General features: G+C 44.4%; 1 pseudogene; it reads left to right on the forward strand.

The window, feature by feature from the left end:
- Positions 1-1,582: 1,582 nt before the first annotated feature.
- Positions 1,583-3,338, forward strand: LOC120812680 (complement C1q tumor necrosis factor-related protein 4-like; annotated as a pseudogene).
- Positions 3,339-6,000: the final 2,662 nt, after the last annotated feature.

The raw sequence follows: 6,000 nt of genomic DNA on the forward strand, positions 1-6,000 counted from the left end.
CATGCACATTGTTAACATTTATAACGGTTATTAATAATTGATCGATCCATCGTCATGACGTAGAGAACCCGGAAATGCAAGAAATCTGGATTTCAAAGTAAGAGACCCTCAGTGGGCTGTATCACGCTGTTCAACACAGCACATGGAACCAATTCAGCAGCTTCTTCAGTTTGCTGAGCAAATCATCTTTGGTTACTAACTTACTGGGCTGATGTTTCCCCGTGAGGTCGGGGGTGAAAGTCTGCCCCGCAAGTTAATTCTGAACGTTTCCTAACTTCACGTGTGCTTAAATAACGTATAACACCAGGGATGCGAGGCTATCTTTAGCTTAGATCATTCGCACGCAAACAAGGCTTAATAAACTAGCTGGTTTTAGCATGGTTAGCTAACAGATTAGCTCGCCAATTAGTCAGTAATCAAAACGTGACCAGTCGCAGTTTCACAACACAACACTATTATTTGACATGAACAGCATTTTTAAAAAAAAGCACATTTATCCGCCTGCGTCTCATAGCGTTGGTGTTTAAATAACCCTCCGTGCATCCAGGCACAGGAAATAAACGCAAGTTATTTCGGTATTTTAGCAAACCGTTAACGTTAGCGAGCTGGACGTTCACCGCGGAGCCTTTAGGAGCACGCACGCGTACCTCCGAGCACCGGGATCGGGTGTGTGTGTGTGTGTGTGTGTGTGTGTGTGTGTGTGTGTGTGTGTGTGTGTGTGTGTGTGTGTGCTGCTATGTGAAATAGTACCTTAGAAATCCTGCGGGGCAGCCCTGCCATCTTGTTTTGACGTTAAATGCGGGTGTTTCGCTCTCGACGGAGGCTCCTGTGCGTCGCTGGCAGCGAACTCACGTCTTCCGGGTTGTCTACGTCACGACAGTGGACGCAGCTGATGGAGAGAGGCGCTTTTATGAATGTGCAAAGAGAAAAGGCGTGTTCCTTTTTTTAAATTCTGCATTAGACAGGATTTAGAGAAATATACCCGAAGGTTTTGCACAAAATATATTAATAACAAACGTGTATTATTTTCTTCAGATTTTGATAATGTTCTTTCAGATTGAAGAAGACATGACGTCGATTGCTCATGTTTCGTTACATGTTGGAAAAACTGAATGTTATACATGGAAAAACAACACTTGCAATAACAAAAACATTCAACCGTTTTTTTTGTCATTTTTAGAATCACTTTAACATTAAAGAAGTGATTGGAATAATTTAACACACACTATTTGAACTACAGTTAGAAAGTTTTCTGAGGGACTCTCAACATTATGTAACCACTATTTATACCCTCCAATAGTACTCGTTTTAAAAGATTCTCCTATAGCTGATGAGTTCTGTTTATTGCAGTGCTGCTTGAGAACAGCAACTGAGAAGGAAAACTCTTAAATGATTATTTATTTTCAACACGAAAGTTCACCTTGACCCGTTTATCTCAATTGTTTGCAAGGGGGGCTTGGAGCTCCTCCTCCTGATGTTTTTGGATGGACAGAAGCTTTTGTCCCCTCGGTGGCGAGGCCTGCTACACGAGCATTAGCAGTGGAGACAACTAACGGGAATGATATTTTAAAAGCTGTCTTAGATGAAGTCCAGCATGAAATTTCTAATCAACCAACGACCAACGGGTGGGTTTGATGGTCCTATCGAGAATGTGTGTTTAAACAGAAGGGAAAAAAGTATGCTTGATTTTTTTTTTGTCTTGGCAAAGGGGTAGTAAATTATACCCTCTGAATACTTACTTACATACTTCATGTTATTCGCTGCTGTATTTCTTTGTGCTTTGTTAATAGCATCACAAATGTGTATTAAAGTAAATCAGGATATGTTATGTTATGAACAGACAAGATCCGTCACATCAGCGCTGATGCTCAAGCTCAGCTTGATTGGAGTGGCAAGATTTATATTGACATGGATTGGCAAGACTTTCTTAGCAACTTGGAGTGTTTTACATGTGTATTTTGGATTAACATGTGTTAATGTGTCTGAGATTTATACTGTAATCCATTTATGGGTCCTGACCACCTGGTTGTGAACTACATAATTAACGTTTTTGTACTGTTAATGAATCTGAAACATCCAGCTTTCTTTGCGTAACTTGTTTGTCTAAATGTCATTTCTTTCATTTTCTTTTCTTCCTCGTTTTTTTTGTTGGTAGCCCAGGGGAGCCCGCGGTGGTACCTGGTGTGTGCACTCATCACAATCGCCTGCTCTGGACCAGTTTCGCCTCTTCATGCCCCTCCGGCGACCCCGGATCTCCGATCTGCTTTCTCTGCCACCCGCACCAACAGCGTGATCAGCGGCAAGCAGAAGGAAATGACCTTCGACAGGCTCATGGTCAACATTGGAGGGGACTTCAATCCGGACACCGGTCACTTCCGCTGCCCTGTGTCCCTGGGGCTTACTACTTCTCCTTCTCCGTGGGTAAGTTTCCGAAGATACTGGTGAAGAACGGAGAGGAGGTGCAGGCGATGGCGTACGACGACTACCGCAAGAAAGGGAGGAAACTCCAAAGCCAGAGTGTCATGATCAGTTTGAAGGAGATGGACACAGTGTGGCTGCTTTTACAGCAGAATCCCCAATACGCTTTGTACAGCAATGCCGTCCCTTACATCACCTTCTCTGGATATCTTGTCCTTCCTGATGTTTTGCCTAACAGCTACGTCAGCAACCAGGTGGGGACACCACCAGGGCTGTTCCAATCAGTGCCGTCCCATCCCAACTGCCCCCCCCAGTCTGACCCCTCGGCCAGAGGTCAGACGTCAGAGCAGCCCCAGTCTGCCTTCTCTGTGGCACGGACCTCCACACTCATGGGTCAGAACATCAGGCAGCAGGACAAGTCACCTTTGACCTTTGATGTGGAGTTCGTCAACATCGGGGGGCATTTCAACCAAACCTCGGGCCTGTTCACCTGCCACTTCCCGGGCGCTTACTTCTTCGCCTTCACCGTGGGGAAGCACGCTCGCAGGGCCGTTTCCGTGAAGCTGATGACGGGAAAGGGGGAGGTGCAGGCGATGGTGTTCGACGAGGACACGTCGAAGAGAAGGGAGATGCAGAGTCAGAGCTTGCTGCTGTCTCTCCGCCGGGGCGACAGTGTGTGGCTGTACAGTCAGCAGGATGAGCATTATGCCGTGTACAGCAACCAGGGGAGGTACACAACCTTTTCTGGCTTCCTCTTTTATCATGAAGCAGAACCTGCCTCCACTCAAGACGGAGCCGCCCTCTGATTGTCTCATACTTTTGTAACACATTCAACATTTTACATTGTAGAAAATCGTTAGAGCATGTTTTTGACTTATCTTCAGCGAGTAACTCCATATATTTGTTCCCACATTACTCCAATAGAGGGCGCTATGATACAATTATGGATACTAACCAGCCTGCAACAAGGTTATTTCTGTTCTTTTAAGTGAAAATAGCTGAAAGAAATCACTAAATGTGTTGGATGAAAATGATTCGTCAGTAAAATAAAACAATTGTTTCATAAATGTATTTACCATTTATAATGATTTGTATTCAGATGTTTTAAAAGCATTTTTTTACGTTTCAATTTTTTTTTACGTTAATATTGCATACCAAAGAATATTATGTAAATTATGTATAGTTTATCAAAATGTTCTTACTGTAAACATGATATTCAGTGGCATATCATGGTCATGTAAGTGGTGATAATAGTGATAATAGTACTTTTATTTTGTAGAGATAAATCTCTGTCTCATTTCAGACAACAAAATAAATGAGTATGCTTCATTGAATTTGAAGTCTTTCCAGTTTATTGTTGGAATGCATTAAGCATTCCAAGTATTGTTCTTCTATTTGTTGGAATGCATTAAGCATTCCAAGTATTGTTCTTCTATTCTTGATTTCAACTTATTCTATTTCTTCCGTGGCACCTTTCAACTCCTTCACACTTTCAGCTATTAAAACCGTTCAAATATTAAAATGTTCAGCTCCTTTCTGGCTTGAGGGCTATAGCTTTTCAGCTTTCTACCTCTTATGCTTGAATTTATATAAATCAATAATCATTAATATTTTAACATGGTTTTCCAATGGAGATTGTTTTCAAATCCTCTTAAACTTCTTTAACTTTCAGACTTTTCAGCTCCGCCAATCTTTCAGCTACAGACACCATTTAAATTTTCAAATGTTGACACAGGTCTCAACTATTTTATGAAACTGCTTGTTGATATCTATTGTACTTTTTTCATAATCACTGATTATGTTTCACTAGTTCTTCTCTCCGTTTCTGACTTTTACATGAGTGTGTATTGCGTCTGCTAGAGTGAGACCCGGAGATCTTAGAGTGTGAGGCAGCACCAGAATCTGGTTAAAAAAATATGGAACTTCTGTCCTTGCAGCCAAAGTATACACTCTTGAGGCTTAATTTCTTCAGATTAACAAGGGCATGGTTGTGCTGATTGGATTAATGAGTTCATAGAATCCCAGAGTTCTTTAGTTTTGGCTTAAGAAGTGTTAGAGTGACACAACCTCTGCCAAAAGCCCCATAGGCTCTAATATAAATCTGCCGACATGTTTCTCAAAAAATCCAGAAGGTACACGTTTTGTCAACGGCGATAGGAGCCGTATTTATTACCGGACAGACATAAAAAACACATCCATGCGTTCGGTAGAGTCTTGGGTCTCGTAAAAACGCTGTATTTTTTAGATAGCTGTTATAGTTTTGCGCTGGTGGTCATTTGTTTGAGGTGTGGATTCTGTGTAACTCGCTGTCCTGTGTCTGCCCTTTGCAGCAGCTCGTTAATGAGCACAGGTGCGTCGTTGCCGTGGTTACTCGCTCACACGCTGCAGGATCTCTGTCTATGACTCACAGCTGCTCCTATGACCTGATTAGTGGAGTCACATGACGCAGCTATGCTTTCTGTCAACAGACCAATATGATAAAGACACTCGCCCCCCCGCCCCCCTCCACCCTGACCTCTACTCACTGTTAATCACTCAGTCACTCAGTCTGTCTGTCTAATTCTCCTCCTCTCTCTCCCTCTCTATGTCTTCCTCACCACCCCTCCCTTCTGTCGAGGGAGAATTTGTTGAGGTGCATATTGTGAGAGTCTCAAGAACTCGTATGTGACCTTTCATGGGAAACTCGCGACCTGACCTAGTCCACGATGAAATCCATATGTGGCCTGGACAGACCATAACGGCCACTTTGACCGCTAAGAACCTCGGTGTCACACTCGACAGCCAACTCTCCCTGACTCCATTCGACCTCTGCAGCTCATTCAGAATGCAGCAGCTCGACTGGTCTTCAACCTTCCGAAATTCTACCACACTACTCCACCGCCGATCCCTCCCGTTGGAACACCCCCGTCTGTGCCCCCCTCCCCAACCCCCCCAGCGGAATACGTCGGACTTGAGATAGAGGTGGGGAATATATTGTGTATCAAATAAAATAAAATAAATACAAAAACATGCAATGAAATAAAAAAGAACTACAAAAAACATCTTTACGGCAACTAACCTGTCGCACAAACAACGGCCGTTTCCGGGAAAGCCTGGCTCCGCCCACTCAGGGTGGCGTTGCGACGCCCGCCCCTTACTTGCCGCAAGTTGTGCCACTGAGTGCCACGAGTTGTGCCAATGAGAGCCACTGAGTGCCACGAGTTGTGCCAATGAGAGCCACTGAGTGCCACGAGTTGTGCCACGAGTTGTGCCAATGAGAGCCACTGAGTGCCACGAGTTGTGCCACGAGTTGTGCCAATGAGAGCCACTGAGTGCCACGAGTTGTGCCACGAGTTGTGCCAATGAGAGTCACTGAGTGCCACGAGTTGTGCCAAAGAGAGCCACTGAGTGCCACGAGTTGTGCCAAAGAGAGCCACTGAGTGCCACGAGTTGTGCCAAAGAGAGCCACTGAGTGCCACGAGTTGTGCCAAAGAGAGCCACTGAGTGCCACGAGTTGTGCCACGAGTTGTGCCAATGAGAGCCACTGAGTGCCACGAGTTGTGCCAATGAGAGCCACTGAGTGCCACGAGTTGTGCCACGAGT

Source organism: Gasterosteus aculeatus, chromosome Y, assembly GCF_964276395.1.
Source record: "Gasterosteus aculeatus chromosome Y, fGasAcu3.hap1.1, whole genome shotgun sequence".
Taxonomy (NCBI): domain Eukaryota; kingdom Metazoa; phylum Chordata; class Actinopteri; order Perciformes; family Gasterosteidae; genus Gasterosteus; species Gasterosteus aculeatus.